Below are 17,301 nucleotides of genomic sequence, written 5' to 3' on the forward strand. Positions count from 1 at the left end.
CCAGTAAATTTGTGTATTTATTGTAAAGAATCAAGTTCTGCGGAAGTTGGTCATATGATGTTAAAAATGAAGCCTATTTTAAATAAATGTTTTCATGAACCTTATTCCATATTCATAATTAGGACATGACAAAATCTCAATCACGATGAACGGAAAAGTCAGCTTTCTCTATATTTAAAATAATTATTCGGATTTTATTTGACGTAACATAACAGAAGCGTCCAAACTATATATCGATCCAATCAATAAAGTAAATGTAAAAAATAACATAGTAAGTGAAATGAAAAGATTCTTCGACATCATTTTTAATGCAGACGTTAACCCAGAAATCAACTGATGTATAAAACCTTAAGTTTTATGTCACTTTGTAACATTGCTCCGGTGGCACAATCGGTTAGCGCGCCGTACTTATAGACAGTACCTTCACTGTGCATAGCACAGTATGAGGAATGCGGAGGTTGTGAGTTCGATCCTCACCCGGAGCAATTAGTTTTTTACCATTCAATTTATTAAATTTGATCCCTTCTTGTTACGCATGTCAACTTGTTACGATCAAAATCTCTTTGACAAGGAAATGGGTATCGACAAAAAATATGAAGATACCCGGATTTTATTTGTGAGTTTGAGTATGCCTTTCAGAGTACACGTGTCGTTTTGATTGCATATCAATTACCAGTCATATCGTTTCGATGTAAATTTACATTGACGGTTTTCCATTCTTTTTATCTAACCAGCAGCATGGTCGACAGTGTATAGGTACTCAAAAATAGAAAAGAAATAATTGAAAGGTCCATTCGAAAGACAGTAACTGTCTTGGCATGATTTGAAATATGTGAGTTTTCTTCCGATTGACGAAGACTGATCACTAGGCATTAGCAAAAAAAAAAAAACTCAGCTTCTTCCCTGACTCGTATTGATTTGACAGGTCCAATTTCTGAGACGATAATACCTTTCTAGTATCGTTACAGTCTATCTACTTGAATGTATAAAATTCTGATGATTGTTCCCACTATATGTGCTATTTCTTTGCAGGACTGTATATCTAAGAATTGACTTGGTGCACACACTCTATTTGCCTTAAGCTATTATATTAACAAGTTATTTTTGCAATGTTACGCCTGTAATATATCATTCATAGTGGATTTTATGTGTTTGTTACTTTATTATTATTATTCAAACAAGAAAGAAAAACTCAGTCAAATAGTTTCCGAGAATATAATCTCACATTGAAGAAAAGAACAAATCCTGGGCTAAAAAGTGAAGGTGACAAAAATATATCCCGTGAGGCGGAGTCGAACCACCGACCTAGAGATTCCTAGATTCTATCACACTACAGTCTCCCGCTCTACCAACTGAGCTATCACGGGCTGATGTCTATTGCCAGTAAATTTGTGTATTTATTGTAAAGAATCAAGTTCTGCGGAAGTTGGTCATATGATGTTAAAAATGAAGCCTATTTTAAATAAATGTTTTCATGAACCTTATTCCATATTCATAATTAGGACATGACAAAATCTCAATCACGATGAACGGAAAAGTCAGCTTTCTCTATATTTAAAATAATTATTCGGATTTTATTTGACGTAACATAACAGAAGCGTCCAAACTATATATCGATCCAATCAATAAAGTAAATGTAAAAAATAACATAGTAAGTGAAATGAAAAGATTCTTCGACATCATTTTTAATGCAGACGTTAACCCAGAAATCAACTGATGTATAAAACCTTAAGTTTTATGTCACTTTGTAACATTGCTCCGGTGGCACAATCGGTTAGCGCGCCGTACTTATAGACAGTACCTTCACTGTGCATAGCACAGTATGAGGAATGCGGAGGTTGTGAGTTCGATCCTCACCCGGAGCAATTAGTTTTTTACCATTCAATTTATTAAATTTGATCCCTTCTTGTTACGCATGTCAACTTGTTACGATCAAAATCTCTTTGACAAGGAAATGGGTATCGACAAAAAATATGAAGATACCCGGATTTTATTTGTGAGTTTGAGTATGCCTTTCAGAGTACACGTGTCGTTTTGATTGCATATCAATTACCAGTCATATCGTTTCGATGTAAATTTACATTGACGGTTTTCCATTCTTTTTATCTAACCAGCAGCATGGTCGACAGTGTATAGGTACTCAAAAATAGAAAAGAAATAATTGAAAGGTCCATTCGAAAGACAGTAACTGTCTTGGCATGATTTGAAATATGTGAGTTTTCTTCCGATTGACGAAGACTGATCACTAGGCATTAGCAAAAAAAAAAAAACTCAGCTTCTTCCCTGACTCGTATTGATTTGACAGGTCCAATTTCTGAGACGATAATACCTTTCTAGTATCGTTACAGTCTATCTACTTGAATGTATAAAATTCTGATGATTGTTCCCACTATATGTGCTATTTCTTTGCAGGACTGTATATCTAAGAATTGACTTGGTGCACACACTCTATTTGCCTTAAGCTATTATATTAACAAGTTATTTTTGCAATGTTACGCCTGTAATATATCATTCATAGTGGATTTTATGTGTTTGTTACTTTATTATTATTATTCAAACAAGAAAGAAAAACTCAGTCAAATAGTTTCCGAGAATATAATCTCACATTGAAGAAAAGAACAAATCCTGGGCTAAAAAGTGAAGGTGACAAAAATATATCCCGTGAGGCGGAGTCGAACCACCGACCTAGAGATTCCTAGATTCTATCACACTACAGTCTCCCGCTCTACCAACTGAGCTATCACGGGCTGATGTCTATTGCCAGTAAATTTGTGTATTTATTGTAAAGAATCAAGTTCTGCGGAAGTTGGTCATATGATGTTAAAAATGAAGCCTATTTTAAATAAATGTTTTCATGAACCTTATTCCATATTCATAATTAGGACATGACAAAATCTCAATCACGATGAACGGAAAAGTCAGCTTTCTCTATATTTAAAATAATTATTCGGATTTTATTTGACGTAACATAACAGAAGCGTCCAAACTATATATCGATCCAATCAATAAAGTAAATGTAAAAAATAACATAGTAAGTGAAATGAAAAGATTCTTCGACATCATTTTTAATGCAGACGTTAACCCAGAAATCAACTGATGTATAAAACCTTAAGTTTTATGTCACTTTGTAACATTGCTCCGGTGGCACAATCGGTTAGCGCGCCGTACTTATAGACAGTACCTTCACTGTGCATAGCACAGTATGAGGAATGCGGAGGTTGTGAGTTCGATCCTCACCCGGAGCAATTAGTTTTTTACCATTCAATTTATTAAATTTGATCCCTTCTTGTTACGCATGTCAACTTGTTACGATCAAAATCTCTTTGACAAGGAAATGGGTATCGACAAAAAATATGAAGATACCCGGATTTTATTTGTGAGTTTGAGTATGCCTTTCAGAGTACACGTGTCGTTTTGATTGCATATCAATTACCAGTCATATCGTTTCGATGTAAATTTACATTGACGGTTTTCCATTCTTTTTATCTAACCAGCAGCATGGTCGACAGTGTATAGGTACTCAAAAATAGAAAAGAAATAATTGAAAGGTCCATTCGAAAGACAGTAACTGTCTTGGCATGATTTGAAATATGTGAGTTTTCTTCCGATTGACGAAGACTGATCACTAGGCATTAGCAAAAAAAAAAAAACTCAGCTTCTTCCCTGACTCGTATTGATTTGACAGGTCCAATTTCTGAGACGATAATACCTTTCTAGTATCGTTACAGTCTATCTACTTGAATGTATAAAATTCTGATGATTGTTCCCACTATATGTGCTATTTCTTTGCAGGACTGTATATCTAAGAATTGACTTGGTGCACACACTCTATTTGCCTTAAGCTATTATATTAACAAGTTATTTTTGCAATGTTACGCCTGTAATATATCATTCATAGTGGATTTTATGTGTTTGTTACTTTATTATTATTATTCAAACAAGAAAGAAAAACTCAGTCAAATAGTTTCCGAGAATATAATCTCACATTGAAGAAAAGAACAAATCCTGGGCTAAAAAGTGAAGGTGACAAAAATATATCCCGTGAGGCGGAGTCGAACCACCGACCTAGAGATTCCTAGATTCTATCACACTACAGTCTCCCGCTCTACCAACTGAGCTATCACGGGCTGATGTCTATTGCCAGTAAATTTGTGTATTTATTGTAAAGAATCAAGTTCTGCGGAAGTTGGTCATATGATGTTAAAAATGAAGCCTATTTTAAATAAATGTTTTCATGAACCTTATTCCATATTCATAATTAGGACATGACAAAATCTCAATCACGATGAACGGAAAAGTCAGCTTTCTCTATATTTAAAATAATTATTCGGATTTTATTTGACGTAACATAACAGAAGCGTCCAAACTATATATCGATCCAATCAATAAAGTAAATGTAAAAAATAACATAGTAAGTGAAATGAAAAGATTCTTCGACATCATTTTTAATGCAGACGTTAACCCAGAAATCAACTGATGTATAAAACCTTAAGTTTTATGTCACTTTGTAACATTGCTCCGGTGGCACAATCGGTTAGCGCGCCGTACTTATAGACAGTACCTTCACTGTGCATAGCACAGTATGAGGAATGCGGAGGTTGTGAGTTCGATCCTCACCCGGAGCAATTAGTTTTTTACCATTCAATTTATTAAATTTGATCCCTTCTTGTTACGCATGTCAACTTGTTACGATCAAAATCTCTTTGACAAGGAAATGGGTATCGACAAAAAATATGAAGATACCCGGATTTTATTTGTGAGTTTGAGTATGCCTTTCAGAGTACACGTGTCGTTTTGATTGCATATCAATTACCAGTCATATCGTTTCGATGTAAATTTACATTGACGGTTTTCCATTCTTTTTATCTAACCAGCAGCATGGTCGACAGTGTATAGGTACTCAAAAATAGAAAAGAAATAATTGAAAGGTCCATTCGAAAGACAGTAACTGTCTTGGCATGATTTGAAATATGTGAGTTTTCTTCCGATTGACGAAGACTGATCACTAGGCATTAGCAAAAAAAAAAAAACTCAGCTTCTTCCCTGACTCGTATTGATTTGACAGGTCCAATTTCTGAGACGATAATACCTTTCTAGTATCGTTACAGTCTATCTACTTGAATGTATAAAATTCTGATGATTGTTCCCACTATATGTGCTATTTCTTTGCAGGACTGTATATCTAAGAATTGACTTGGTGCACACACTCTATTTGCCTTAAGCTATTATATTAACAAGTTATTTTTGCAATGTTACGCCTGTAATATATCATTCATAGTGGATTTTATGTGTTTGTTACTTTATTATTATTATTCAAACAAGAAAGAAAAACTCAGTCAAATAGTTTCCGAGAATATAATCTCACATTGAAGAAAAGAACAAATCCTGGGCTAAAAAGTGAAGGTGACAAAAATATATCCCGTGAGGCGGAGTCGAACCACCGACCTAGAGATTCCTAGATTCTATCACACTACAGTCTCCCGCTCTACCAACTGAGCTATCACGGGCTGATGTCTATTGCCAGTAAATTTGTGTATTTATTGTAAAGAATCAAGTTCTGCGGAAGTTGGTCATATGATGTTAAAAATGAAGCCTATTTTAAATAAATGTTTTCATGAACCTTATTCCATATTCATAATTAGGACATGACAAAATCTCAATCACGATGAACGGAAAAGTCAGCTTTCTCTATATTTAAAATAATTATTCGGATTTTATTTGACGTAACATAACAGAAGCGTCCAAACTATATATCGATCCAATCAATAAAGTAAATGTAAAAAATAACATAGTAAGTGAAATGAAAAGATTCTTCGACATCATTTTTAATGCAGACGTTAACCCAGAAATCAACTGATGTATAAAACCTTAAGTTTTATGTCACTTTGTAACATTGCTCCGGTGGCACAATCGGTTAGCGCGCCGTACTTATAGACAGTACCTTCACTGTGCATAGCACAGTATGAGGAATGCGGAGGTTGTGAGTTCGATCCTCACCCGGAGCAATTAGTTTTTTACCATTCAATTTATTAAATTTGATCCCTTCTTGTTACGCATGTCAACTTGTTACGATCAAAATCTCTTTGACAAGGAAATGGGTATCGACAAAAAATATGAAGATACCCGGATTTTATTTGTGAGTTTGAGTATGCCTTTCAGAGTACACGTGTCGTTTTGATTGCATATCAATTACCAGTCATATCGTTTCGATGTAAATTTACATTGACGGTTTTCCATTCTTTTTATCTAACCAGCAGCATGGTCGACAGTGTATAGGTACTCAAAAATAGAAAAGAAATAATTGAAAGGTCCATTCGAAAGACAGTAACTGTCTTGGCATGATTTGAAATATGTGAGTTTTCTTCCGATTGACGAAGACTGATCACTAGGCATTAGCAAAAAAAAAAAAACTCAGCTTCTTCCCTGACTCGTATTGATTTGACAGGTCCAATTTCTGAGACGATAATACCTTTCTAGTATCGTTACAGTCTATCTACTTGAATGTATAAAATTCTGATGATTGTTCCCACTATATGTGCTATTTCTTTGCAGGACTGTATATCTAAGAATTGACTTGGTGCACACACTCTATTTGCCTTAAGCTATTATATTAACAAGTTATTTTTGCAATGTTACGCCTGTAATATATCATTCATAGTGGATTTTATGTGTTTGTTACTTTATTATTATTATTCAAACAAGAAAGAAAAACTCAGTCAAATAGTTTCCGAGAATATAATCTCACATTGAAGAAAAGAACAAATCCTGGGCTAAAAAGTGAAGGTGACAAAAATATATCCCGTGAGGCGGAGTCGAACCACCGACCTAGAGATTCCTAGATTCTATCACACTACAGTCTCCCGCTCTACCAACTGAGCTATCACGGGCTGATGTCTATTGCCAGTAAATTTGTGTATTTATTGTAAAGAATCAAGTTCTGCGGAAGTTGGTCATATGATGTTAAAAATGAAGCCTATTTTAAATAAATGTTTTCATGAACCTTATTCCATATTCATAATTAGGACATGACAAAATCTCAATCACGATGAACGGAAAAGTCAGCTTTCTCTATATTTAAAATAATTATTCGGATTTTATTTGACGTAACATAACAGAAGCGTCCAAACTATATATCGATCCAATCAATAAAGTAAATGTAAAAAATAACATAGTAAGTGAAATGAAAAGATTCTTCGACATCATTTTTAATGCAGACGTTAACCCAGAAATCAACTGATGTATAAAACCTTAAGTTTTATGTCACTTTGTAACATTGCTCCGGTGGCACAATCGGTTAGCGCGCCGTACTTATAGACAGTACCTTCACTGTGCATAGCACAGTATGAGGAATGCGGAGGTTGTGAGTTCGATCCTCACCCGGAGCAATTAGTTTTTTACCATTCAATTTATTAAATTTGATCCCTTCTTGTTACGCATGTCAACTTGTTACGATCAAAATCTCTTTGACAAGGAAATGGGTATCGACAAAAAATATGAAGATACCCGGATTTTATTTGTGAGTTTGAGTATGCCTTTCAGAGTACACGTGTCGTTTTGATTGCATATCAATTACCAGTCATATCGTTTCGATGTAAATTTACATTGACGGTTTTCCATTCTTTTTATCTAACCAGCAGCATGGTCGACAGTGTATAGGTACTCAAAAATAGAAAAGAAATAATTGAAAGGTCCATTCGAAAGACAGTAACTGTCTTGGCATGATTTGAAATATGTGAGTTTTCTTCCGATTGACGAAGACTGATCACTAGGCATTAGCAAAAAAAAAAAAACTCAGCTTCTTCCCTGACTCGTATTGATTTGACAGGTCCAATTTCTGAGACGATAATACCTTTCTAGTATCGTTACAGTCTATCTACTTGAATGTATAAAATTCTGATGATTGTTCCCACTATATGTGCTATTTCTTTGCAGGACTGTATATCTAAGAATTGACTTGGTGCACACACTCTATTTGCCTTAAGCTATTATATTAACAAGTTATTTTTGCAATGTTACGCCTGTAATATATCATTCATAGTGGATTTTATGTGTTTGTTACTTTATTATTATTATTCAAACAAGAAAGAAAAACTCAGTCAAATAGTTTCCGAGAATATAATCTCACATTGAAGAAAAGAACAAATCCTGGGCTAAAAAGTGAAGGTGACAAAAATATATCCCGTGAGGCGGAGTCGAACCACCGACCTAGAGATTCCTAGATTCTATCACACTACAGTCTCCCGCTCTACCAACTGAGCTATCACGGGCTGATGTCTATTGCCAGTAAATTTGTGTATTTATTGTAAAGAATCAAGTTCTGCGGAAGTTGGTCATATGATGTTAAAAATGAAGCCTATTTTAAATAAATGTTTTCATGAACCTTATTCCATATTCATAATTAGGACATGACAAAATCTCAATCACGATGAACGGAAAAGTCAGCTTTCTCTATATTTAAAATAATTATTCGGATTTTATTTGACGTAACATAACAGAAGCGTCCAAACTATATATCGATCCAATCAATAAAGTAAATGTAAAAAATAACATAGTAAGTGAAATGAAAAGATTCTTCGACATCATTTTTAATGCAGACGTTAACCCAGAAATCAACTGATGTATAAAACCTTAAGTTTTATGTCACTTTGTAACATTGCTCCGGTGGCACAATCGGTTAGCGCGCCGTACTTATAGACAGTACCTTCACTGTGCATAGCACAGTATGAGGAATGCGGAGGTTGTGAGTTCGATCCTCACCCGGAGCAATTAGTTTTTTACCATTCAATTTATTAAATTTGATCCCTTCTTGTTACGCATGTCAACTTGTTACGATCAAAATCTCTTTGACAAGGAAATGGGTATCGACAAAAAATATGAAGATACCCGGATTTTATTTGTGAGTTTGAGTATGCCTTTCAGAGTACACGTGTCGTTTTGATTGCATATCAATTACCAGTCATATCGTTTCGATGTAAATTTACATTGACGGTTTTCCATTCTTTTTATCTAACCAGCAGCATGGTCGACAGTGTATAGGTACTCAAAAATAGAAAAGAAATAATTGAAAGGTCCATTCGAAAGACAGTAACTGTCTTGGCATGATTTGAAATATGTGAGTTTTCTTCCGATTGACGAAGACTGATCACTAGGCATTAGCAAAAAAAAAAAAACTCAGCTTCTTCCCTGACTCGTATTGATTTGACAGGTCCAATTTCTGAGACGATAATACCTTTCTAGTATCGTTACAGTCTATCTACTTGAATGTATAAAATTCTGATGATTGTTCCCACTATATGTGCTATTTCTTTGCAGGACTGTATATCTAAGAATTGACTTGGTGCACACACTCTATTTGCCTTAAGCTATTATATTAACAAGTTATTTTTGCAATGTTACGCCTGTAATATATCATTCATAGTGGATTTTATGTGTTTGTTACTTTATTATTATTATTCAAACAAGAAAGAAAAACTCAGTCAAATAGTTTCCGAGAATATAATCTCACATTGAAGAAAAGAACAAATCCTGGGCTAAAAAGTGAAGGTGACAAAAATATATCCCGTGAGGCGGAGTCGAACCACCGACCTAGAGATTCCTAGATTCTATCACACTACAGTCTCCCGCTCTACCAACTGAGCTATCACGGGCTGATGTCTATTGCCAGTAAATTTGTGTATTTATTGTAAAGAATCAAGTTCTGCGGAAGTTGGTCATATGATGTTAAAAATGAAGCCTATTTTAAATAAATGTTTTCATGAACCTTATTCCATATTCATAATTAGGACATGACAAAATCTCAATCACGATGAACGGAAAAGTCAGCTTTCTCTATATTTAAAATAATTATTCGGATTTTATTTGACGTAACATAACAGAAGCGTCCAAACTATATATCGATCCAATCAATAAAGTAAATGTAAAAAATAACATAGTAAGTGAAATGAAAAGATTCTTCGACATCATTTTTAATGCAGACGTTAACCCAGAAATCAACTGATGTATAAAACCTTAAGTTTTATGTCACTTTGTAACATTGCTCCGGTGGCACAATCGGTTAGCGCGCCGTACTTATAGACAGTACCTTCACTGTGCATAGCACAGTATGAGGAATGCGGAGGTTGTGAGTTCGATCCTCACCCGGAGCAATTAGTTTTTTACCATTCAATTTATTAAATTTGATCCCTTCTTGTTACGCATGTCAACTTGTTACGATCAAAATCTCTTTGACAAGGAAATGGGTATCGACAAAAAATATGAAGATACCCGGATTTTATTTGTGAGTTTGAGTATGCCTTTCAGAGTACACGTGTCGTTTTGATTGCATATCAATTACCAGTCATATCGTTTCGATGTAAATTTACATTGACGGTTTTCCATTCTTTTTATCTAACCAGCAGCATGGTCGACAGTGTATAGGTACTCAAAAATAGAAAAGAAATAATTGAAAGGTCCATTCGAAAGACAGTAACTGTCTTGGCATGATTTGAAATATGTGAGTTTTCTTCCGATTGACGAAGACTGATCACTAGGCATTAGCAAAAAAAAAAAAACTCAGCTTCTTCCCTGACTCGTATTGATTTGACAGGTCCAATTTCTGAGACGATAATACCTTTCTAGTATCGTTACAGTCTATCTACTTGAATGTATAAAATTCTGATGATTGTTCCCACTATATGTGCTATTTCTTTGCAGGACTGTATATCTAAGAATTGACTTGGTGCACACACTCTATTTGCCTTAAGCTATTATATTAACAAGTTATTTTTGCAATGTTACGCCTGTAATATATCATTCATAGTGGATTTTATGTGTTTGTTACTTTATTATTATTATTCAAACAAGAAAGAAAAACTCAGTCAAATAGTTTCCGAGAATATAATCTCACATTGAAGAAAAGAACAAATCCTGGGCTAAAAAGTGAAGGTGACAAAAATATATCCCGTGAGGCGGAGTCGAACCACCGACCTAGAGATTCCTAGATTCTATCACACTACAGTCTCCCGCTCTACCAACTGAGCTATCACGGGCTGATGTCTATTGCCAGTAAATTTGTGTATTTATTGTAAAGAATCAAGTTCTGCGGAAGTTGGTCATATGATGTTAAAAATGAAGCCTATTTTAAATAAATGTTTTCATGAACCTTATTCCATATTCATAATTAGGACATGACAAAATCTCAATCACGATGAACGGAAAAGTCAGCTTTCTCTATATTTAAAATAATTATTCGGATTTTATTTGACGTAACATAACAGAAGCGTCCAAACTATATATCGATCCAATCAATAAAGTAAATGTAAAAAATAACATAGTAAGTGAAATGAAAAGATTCTTCGACATCATTTTTAATGCAGACGTTAACCCAGAAATCAACTGATGTATAAAACCTTAAGTTTTATGTCACTTTGTAACATTGCTCCGGTGGCACAATCGGTTAGCGCGCCGTACTTATAGACAGTACCTTCACTGTGCATAGCACAGTATGAGGAATGCGGAGGTTGTGAGTTCGATCCTCACCCGGAGCAATTAGTTTTTTACCATTCAATTTATTAAATTTGATCCCTTCTTGTTACGCATGTCAACTTGTTACGATCAAAATCTCTTTGACAAGGAAATGGGTATCGACAAAAAATATGAAGATACCCGGATTTTATTTGTGAGTTTGAGTATGCCTTTCAGAGTACACGTGTCGTTTTGATTGCATATCAATTACCAGTCATATCGTTTCGATGTAAATTTACATTGACGGTTTTCCATTCTTTTTATCTAACCAGCAGCATGGTCGACAGTGTATAGGTACTCAAAAATAGAAAAGAAATAATTGAAAGGTCCATTCGAAAGACAGTAACTGTCTTGGCATGATTTGAAATATGTGAGTTTTCTTCCGATTGACGAAGACTGATCACTAGGCATTAGCAAAAAAAAAAAAACTCAGCTTCTTCCCTGACTCGTATTGATTTGACAGGTCCAATTTCTGAGACGATAATACCTTTCTAGTATCGTTACAGTCTATCTACTTGAATGTATAAAATTCTGATGATTGTTCCCACTATATGTGCTATTTCTTTGCAGGACTGTATATCTAAGAATTGACTTGGTGCACACACTCTATTTGCCTTAAGCTATTATATTAACAAGTTATTTTTGCAATGTTACGCCTGTAATATATCATTCATAGTGGATTTTATGTGTTTGTTACTTTATTATTATTATTCAAACAAGAAAGAAAAACTCAGTCAAATAGTTTCCGAGAATATAATCTCACATTGAAGAAAAGAACAAATCCTGGGCTAAAAAGTGAAGGTGACAAAAATATATCCCGTGAGGCGGAGTCGAACCACCGACCTAGAGATTCCTAGATTCTATCACACTACAGTCTCCCGCTCTACCAACTGAGCTATCACGGGCTGATGTCTATTGCCAGTAAATTTGTGTATTTATTGTAAAGAATCAAGTTCTGCGGAAGTTGGTCATATGATGTTAAAAATGAAGCCTATTTTAAATAAATGTTTTCATGAACCTTATTCCATATTCATAATTAGGACATGACAAAATCTCAATCACGATGAACGGAAAAGTCAGCTTTCTCTATATTTAAAATAATTATTCGGATTTTATTTGACGTAACATAACAGAAGCGTCCAAACTATATATCGATCCAATCAATAAAGTAAATGTAAAAAATAACATAGTAAGTGAAATGAAAAGATTCTTCGACATCATTTTTAATGCAGACGTTAACCCAGAAATCAACTGATGTATAAAACCTTAAGTTTTATGTCACTTTGTAACATTGCTCCGGTGGCACAATCGGTTAGCGCGCCGTACTTATAGACAGTACCTTCACTGTGCATAGCACAGTATGAGGAATGCGGAGGTTGTGAGTTCGATCCTCACCCGGAGCAATTAGTTTTTTACCATTCAATTTATTAAATTTGATCCCTTCTTGTTACGCATGTCAACTTGTTACGATCAAAATCTCTTTGACAAGGAAATGGGTATCGACAAAAAATATGAAGATACCCGGATTTTATTTGTGAGTTTGAGTATGCCTTTCAGAGTACACGTGTCGTTTTGATTGCATATCAATTACCAGTCATATCGTTTCGATGTAAATTTACATTGACGGTTTTCCATTCTTTTTATCTAACCAGCAGCATGGTCGACAGTGTATAGGTACTCAAAAATAGAAAAGAAATAATTGAAAGGTCCATTCGAAAGACAGTAACTGTCTTGGCATGATTTGAAATATGTGAGTTTTCTTCCGATTGACGAAGACTGATCACTAGGCATTAGCAAAAAAAAAAAAACTCAGCTTCTTCCCTGACTCGTATTGATTTGACAGGTCCAATTTCTGAGACGATAATACCTTTCTAGTATCGTTACAGTCTATCTACTTGAATGTATAAAATTCTGATGATTGTTCCCACTATATGTGCTATTTCTTTGCAGGACTGTATATCTAAGAATTGACTTGGTGCACACACTCTATTTGCCTTAAGCTATTATATTAACAAGTTATTTTTGCAATGTTACGCCTGTAATATATCATTCATAGTGGATTTTATGTGTTTGTTACTTTATTATTATTATTCAAACAAGAAAGAAAAACTCAGTCAAATAGTTTCCGAGAATATAATCTCACATTGAAGAAAAGAACAAATCCTGGGCTAAAAAGTGAAGGTGACAAAAATATATCCCGTGAGGCGGAGTCGAACCACCGACCTAGAGATTCCTAGATTCTATCACACTACAGTCTCCCGCTCTACCAACTGAGCTATCACGGGCTGATGTCTATTGCCAGTAAATTTGTGTATTTATTGTAAAGAATCAAGTTCTGCGGAAGTTGGTCATATGATGTTAAAAATGAAGCCTATTTTAAATAAATGTTTTCATGAACCTTATTCCATATTCATAATTAGGACATGACAAAATCTCAATCACGATGAACGGAAAAGTCAGCTTTCTCTATATTTAAAATAATTATTCGGATTTTATTTGACGTAACATAACAGAAGCGTCCAAACTATATATCGATCCAATCAATAAAGTAAATGTAAAAAATAACATAGTAAGTGAAATGAAAAGATTCTTCGACATCATTTTTAATGCAGACGTTAACCCAGAAATCAACTGATGTATAAAACCTTAAGTTTTATGTCACTTTGTAACATTGCTCCGGTGGCACAATCGGTTAGCGCGCCGTACTTATAGACAGTACCTTCACTGTGCATAGCACAGTATGAGGAATGCGGAGGTTGTGAGTTCGATCCTCACCCGGAGCAATTAGTTTTTTACCATTCAATTTATTAAATTTGATCCCTTCTTGTTACGCATGTCAACTTGTTACGATCAAAATCTCTTTGACAAGGAAATGGGTATCGACAAAAAATATGAAGATACCCGGATTTTATTTGTGAGTTTGAGTATGCCTTTCAGAGTACACGTGTCGTTTTGATTGCATATCAATTACCAGTCATATCGTTTCGATGTAAATTTACATTGACGGTTTTCCATTCTTTTTATCTAACCAGCAGCATGGTCGACAGTGTATAGGTACTCAAAAATAGAAAAGAAATAATTGAAAGGTCCATTCGAAAGACAGTAACTGTCTTGGCATGATTTGAAATATGTGAGTTTTCTTCCGATTGACGAAGACTGATCACTAGGCATTAGCAAAAAAAAAAAAACTCAGCTTCTTCCCTGACTCGTATTGATTTGACAGGTCCAATTTCTGAGACGATAATACCTTTCTAGTATCGTTACAGTCTATCTACTTGAATGTATAAAATTCTGATGATTGTTCCCACTATATGTGCTATTTCTTTGCAGGACTGTATATCTAAGAATTGACTTGGTGCACACACTCTATTTGCCTTAAGCTATTATATTAACAAGTTATTTTTGCAATGTTACGCCTGTAATATATCATTCATAGTGGATTTTATGTGTTTGTTACTTTATTATTATTATTCAAACAAGAAAGAAAAACTCAGTCAAATAGTTTCCGAGAATATAATCTCACATTGAAGAAAAGAACAAATCCTGGGCTAAAAAGTGAAGGTGACAAAAATATATCCCGTGAGGCGGAGTCGAACCACCGACCTAGAGATTCCTAGATTCTATCACACTACAGTCTCCCGCTCTACCAACTGAGCTATCACGGGCTGATGTCTATTGCCAGTAAATTTGTGTATTTATTGTAAAGAATCAAGTTCTGCGGAAGTTGGTCATATGATGTTAAAAATGAAGCCTATTTTAAATAAATGTTTTCATGAACCTTATTCCATATTCATAATTAGGACATGACAAAATCTCAATCACGATGAACGGAAAAGTCAGCTTTCTCTATATTTAAAATAATTATTCGGATTTTATTTGACGTAACATAACAGAAGCGTCCAAACTATATATCGATCCAATCAATAAAGTAAATGTAAAAAATAACATAGTAAGTGAAATGAAAAGATTCTTCGACATCATTTTTAATGCAGACGTTAACCCAGAAATCAACTGATGTATAAAACCTTAAGTTTTATGTCACTTTGTAACATTGCTCCGGTGGCACAATCGGTTAGCGCGCCGTACTTATAGACAGTACCTTCACTGTGCATAGCACAGTATGAGGAATGCGGAGGTTGTGAGTTCGATCCTCACCCGGAGCAATTAGTTTTTTACCATTCAATTTATTAAATTTGATCCCTTCTTGTTACGCATGTCAACTTGTTACGATCAAAATCTCTTTGACAAGGAAATGGGTATCGACAAAAAATATGAAGATACCCGGATTTTATTTGTGAGTTTGAGTATGCCTTTCAGAGTACACGTGTCGTTTTGATTGCATATCAATTACCAGTCATATCGTTTCGATGTAAATTTACATTGACGGTTTTCCATTCTTTTTATCTAACCAGCAGCATGGTCGACAGTGTATAGGTACTCAAAAATAGAAAAGAAATAATTGAAAGGTCCATTCGAAAGACAGTAACTGTCTTGGCATGATTTGAAATATGTGAGTTTTCTTCCGATTGACGAAGACTGATCACTAGGCATTAGCAAAAAAAAAAAAACTCAGCTTCTTCCCTGACTCGTATTGATTTGACAGGTCCAATTTCTGAGACGATAATACCTTTCTAGTATCGTTACAGTCTATCTACTTGAATGTATAAAATTCTGATGATTGTTCCCACTATATGTGCTATTTCTTTGCAGGACTGTATATCTAAGAATTGACTTGGTGCACACACTCTATTTGCCTTAAGCTATTATATTAACAAGTTATTTTTGCAATGTTACGCCTGTAATATATCATTCATAGTGGATTTTATGTGTTTGTTACTTTATTATTATTATTCAAACAAGAAAGAAAAACTCAGTCAAATAGTTTCCGAGAATATAATCTCACATTGAAGAAAAGAACAAATCCTGGGCTAAAAAGTGAAGGTGACAAAAATATATCCCGTGAGGCGGAGTCGAACCACCGACCTAGAGATTCCTAGATTCTATCACACTACAGTCTCCCGCTCTACCAACTGAGCTATCACGGGCTGATGTCTATTGCCAGTAAATTTGTGTATTTATTGTAAAGAATCAAGTTCTGCGGAAGTTGGTCATATGATGTTAAAAATGAAGCCTATTTTAAATAAATGTTTTCATGAACCTTATTCCATATTCATAATTAGGACATGACAAAATCTCAATCACGATGAACGGAAAAGTCAGCTTTCTCTATATTTAAAATAATTATTCGGATTTTATTTGACGTAACATAACAGAAGCGTCCAAACTATATATCGATCCAATCAATAAAGTAAATGTAAAAAATAACATAGTAAGTGAAATGAAAAGATTCTTCGACATCATTTTTAATGCAGACGTTAACCCAGAAATCAACTGATGTATAAAACCTTAAGTTTTATGTCACTTTGTAACATTGCTCCGGTGGCACAATCGGTTAGCGCGCCGTACTTATAGACAGTACCTTCACTGTGCATAGCACAGTATGAGGAATGCGGAGGTTGTGAGTTCGATCCTCACCCGGAGCAATTAGTTTTTTACCATTCAATTTATTAAATTTGATCCCTTCTTGTTACGCATGTCAACTTGTTACGATCAAAATCTCTTTGACAAGGAAATGGGTATCGACAAAAAATATGAAGATACCCGGATTTTATTTGTGAGTTTGAGTATGCCTTTCAGAGTACACGTGTCGTTTTGATTGCATATCAATTACCAGTCATATCGTTTCGATGTAAATTTACATTGACGGTTTTCCATTCTTTTTATCTAACCAGCAGCATG

At 34.6% G+C, this 17,301-nt stretch overlaps 25 non-coding genes across 25 annotated transcripts; 13 read left to right on the forward strand and 12 right to left on the reverse strand.

Annotated features, from left to right (window-relative positions):
- Positions 1-375: 375 nt before the first annotated feature.
- Positions 376-485, forward strand: Trnai-uau (transfer RNA isoleucine (anticodon UAU)). The gene is made up of 2 exons: positions 376-413; positions 450-485. It is a non-coding gene; the product is annotated as a tRNA-Ile (tRNA).
- Positions 486-1,277: 792 nt separating this feature from the next.
- On the reverse strand, positions 1,278-1,367 carry Trnay-gua (transfer RNA tyrosine (anticodon GUA)). The gene is given in 2 exon segments: positions 1,278-1,313; positions 1,331-1,367. It is a non-coding gene; the product is annotated as a tRNA-Tyr (tRNA).
- Positions 1,368-1,755: 388 nt separating this feature from the next.
- Positions 1,756-1,865, forward strand: Trnai-uau (transfer RNA isoleucine (anticodon UAU)). The gene is made up of 2 exons: positions 1,756-1,793; positions 1,830-1,865. It is a non-coding gene; the product is annotated as a tRNA-Ile (tRNA).
- A 792-nt stretch (positions 1,866-2,657) lies between these two features.
- Positions 2,658-2,747, reverse strand: Trnay-gua (transfer RNA tyrosine (anticodon GUA)). Its single transcript is given in 2 exon segments — positions 2,658-2,693; positions 2,711-2,747. It is a non-coding gene; the product is annotated as a tRNA-Tyr (tRNA).
- A 388-nt stretch (positions 2,748-3,135) lies between these two features.
- Positions 3,136-3,245, forward strand: Trnai-uau (transfer RNA isoleucine (anticodon UAU)). Its single transcript has 2 exons — positions 3,136-3,173; positions 3,210-3,245. It is a non-coding gene; the product is annotated as a tRNA-Ile (tRNA).
- A 792-nt stretch (positions 3,246-4,037) lies between these two features.
- Positions 4,038-4,127, reverse strand: Trnay-gua (transfer RNA tyrosine (anticodon GUA)). Its single transcript is given in 2 exon segments — positions 4,038-4,073; positions 4,091-4,127. It is a non-coding gene; the product is annotated as a tRNA-Tyr (tRNA).
- A 388-nt stretch (positions 4,128-4,515) lies between these two features.
- Positions 4,516-4,625, forward strand: Trnai-uau (transfer RNA isoleucine (anticodon UAU)). The gene is made up of 2 exons: positions 4,516-4,553; positions 4,590-4,625. It is a non-coding gene; the product is annotated as a tRNA-Ile (tRNA).
- Positions 4,626-5,417: 792 nt separating this feature from the next.
- Trnay-gua (transfer RNA tyrosine (anticodon GUA)) lies at positions 5,418-5,507 on the reverse strand. Its single transcript is given in 2 exon segments — positions 5,418-5,453; positions 5,471-5,507. It is a non-coding gene; the product is annotated as a tRNA-Tyr (tRNA).
- A 388-nt stretch (positions 5,508-5,895) lies between these two features.
- Positions 5,896-6,005, forward strand: Trnai-uau (transfer RNA isoleucine (anticodon UAU)). The gene is made up of 2 exons: positions 5,896-5,933; positions 5,970-6,005. It is a non-coding gene; the product is annotated as a tRNA-Ile (tRNA).
- A 792-nt stretch (positions 6,006-6,797) lies between these two features.
- On the reverse strand, positions 6,798-6,887 carry Trnay-gua (transfer RNA tyrosine (anticodon GUA)). The gene is given in 2 exon segments: positions 6,798-6,833; positions 6,851-6,887. It is a non-coding gene; the product is annotated as a tRNA-Tyr (tRNA).
- Positions 6,888-7,275: 388 nt separating this feature from the next.
- Trnai-uau (transfer RNA isoleucine (anticodon UAU)) lies at positions 7,276-7,385 on the forward strand. The gene is made up of 2 exons: positions 7,276-7,313; positions 7,350-7,385. It is a non-coding gene; the product is annotated as a tRNA-Ile (tRNA).
- Positions 7,386-8,177: 792 nt separating this feature from the next.
- On the reverse strand, positions 8,178-8,267 carry Trnay-gua (transfer RNA tyrosine (anticodon GUA)). Its single transcript is given in 2 exon segments — positions 8,178-8,213; positions 8,231-8,267. It is a non-coding gene; the product is annotated as a tRNA-Tyr (tRNA).
- Positions 8,268-8,655: 388 nt separating this feature from the next.
- On the forward strand, positions 8,656-8,765 carry Trnai-uau (transfer RNA isoleucine (anticodon UAU)). Its single transcript has 2 exons — positions 8,656-8,693; positions 8,730-8,765. It is a non-coding gene; the product is annotated as a tRNA-Ile (tRNA).
- A 792-nt stretch (positions 8,766-9,557) lies between these two features.
- Trnay-gua (transfer RNA tyrosine (anticodon GUA)) lies at positions 9,558-9,647 on the reverse strand. Its single transcript is given in 2 exon segments — positions 9,558-9,593; positions 9,611-9,647. It is a non-coding gene; the product is annotated as a tRNA-Tyr (tRNA).
- A 388-nt stretch (positions 9,648-10,035) lies between these two features.
- Positions 10,036-10,145, forward strand: Trnai-uau (transfer RNA isoleucine (anticodon UAU)). Its single transcript has 2 exons — positions 10,036-10,073; positions 10,110-10,145. It is a non-coding gene; the product is annotated as a tRNA-Ile (tRNA).
- Positions 10,146-10,937: 792 nt separating this feature from the next.
- On the reverse strand, positions 10,938-11,027 carry Trnay-gua (transfer RNA tyrosine (anticodon GUA)). The gene is given in 2 exon segments: positions 10,938-10,973; positions 10,991-11,027. It is a non-coding gene; the product is annotated as a tRNA-Tyr (tRNA).
- A 388-nt stretch (positions 11,028-11,415) lies between these two features.
- Trnai-uau (transfer RNA isoleucine (anticodon UAU)) lies at positions 11,416-11,525 on the forward strand. Its single transcript has 2 exons — positions 11,416-11,453; positions 11,490-11,525. It is a non-coding gene; the product is annotated as a tRNA-Ile (tRNA).
- Positions 11,526-12,317: 792 nt separating this feature from the next.
- On the reverse strand, positions 12,318-12,407 carry Trnay-gua (transfer RNA tyrosine (anticodon GUA)). Its single transcript is given in 2 exon segments — positions 12,318-12,353; positions 12,371-12,407. It is a non-coding gene; the product is annotated as a tRNA-Tyr (tRNA).
- Positions 12,408-12,795: 388 nt separating this feature from the next.
- Positions 12,796-12,905, forward strand: Trnai-uau (transfer RNA isoleucine (anticodon UAU)). Its single transcript has 2 exons — positions 12,796-12,833; positions 12,870-12,905. It is a non-coding gene; the product is annotated as a tRNA-Ile (tRNA).
- Positions 12,906-13,697: 792 nt separating this feature from the next.
- On the reverse strand, positions 13,698-13,787 carry Trnay-gua (transfer RNA tyrosine (anticodon GUA)). The gene is given in 2 exon segments: positions 13,698-13,733; positions 13,751-13,787. It is a non-coding gene; the product is annotated as a tRNA-Tyr (tRNA).
- Positions 13,788-14,175: 388 nt separating this feature from the next.
- On the forward strand, positions 14,176-14,285 carry Trnai-uau (transfer RNA isoleucine (anticodon UAU)). Its single transcript has 2 exons — positions 14,176-14,213; positions 14,250-14,285. It is a non-coding gene; the product is annotated as a tRNA-Ile (tRNA).
- A 792-nt stretch (positions 14,286-15,077) lies between these two features.
- On the reverse strand, positions 15,078-15,167 carry Trnay-gua (transfer RNA tyrosine (anticodon GUA)). The gene is given in 2 exon segments: positions 15,078-15,113; positions 15,131-15,167. It is a non-coding gene; the product is annotated as a tRNA-Tyr (tRNA).
- A 388-nt stretch (positions 15,168-15,555) lies between these two features.
- Trnai-uau (transfer RNA isoleucine (anticodon UAU)) lies at positions 15,556-15,665 on the forward strand. Its single transcript has 2 exons — positions 15,556-15,593; positions 15,630-15,665. It is a non-coding gene; the product is annotated as a tRNA-Ile (tRNA).
- Positions 15,666-16,457: 792 nt separating this feature from the next.
- Positions 16,458-16,547, reverse strand: Trnay-gua (transfer RNA tyrosine (anticodon GUA)). The gene is given in 2 exon segments: positions 16,458-16,493; positions 16,511-16,547. It is a non-coding gene; the product is annotated as a tRNA-Tyr (tRNA).
- A 388-nt stretch (positions 16,548-16,935) lies between these two features.
- Trnai-uau (transfer RNA isoleucine (anticodon UAU)) lies at positions 16,936-17,045 on the forward strand. Its single transcript has 2 exons — positions 16,936-16,973; positions 17,010-17,045. It is a non-coding gene; the product is annotated as a tRNA-Ile (tRNA).
- Positions 17,046-17,301: the final 256 nt, after the last annotated feature.

Source organism: Mytilus galloprovincialis, chromosome 3, assembly GCF_965363235.1.
Source record: "Mytilus galloprovincialis chromosome 3, xbMytGall1.hap1.1, whole genome shotgun sequence".
NCBI classification, from domain to species: domain Eukaryota; kingdom Metazoa; phylum Mollusca; class Bivalvia; order Mytilida; family Mytilidae; genus Mytilus; species Mytilus galloprovincialis.